Raw genomic sequence first — 206 nt, forward strand, 5'->3', positions numbered from 1 at the left:
CGTGAATGTTCTTCCGCTTTTACCACGTAGTTTCCCTCAGTTACGTTATACCATTCCAGACTCTCCGAGAGAAGGTTGTCACTATCACAATAAGAGGCTGAACACATAGCAACAGTGGTAGTGGCTAAATCGTTAGTATTTTAGGAAAAAGATCTACTGAGGATTTACAAATCACCAGTGAATAATTATTCAAATATATTGTACTA

General features: G+C 37.4%; 1 protein-coding gene across 1 annotated transcript in view; it reads right to left on the minus strand.

Moving 5' to 3' along the window:
• LOC119585164 overlaps positions 1 to 206 on the minus strand; it is a gene marked incomplete at its 3' end in the record, with an annotated part of 4,848 nt that overhangs the window by 4,116 nt on the left and 526 nt on the right.

Source organism: Penaeus monodon, chromosome 19 (assembly GCF_015228065.2).
Source record: "Penaeus monodon isolate SGIC_2016 chromosome 19, NSTDA_Pmon_1, whole genome shotgun sequence".
NCBI lineage: Eukaryota > Metazoa > Arthropoda > Malacostraca > Decapoda > Penaeidae > Penaeus > Penaeus monodon.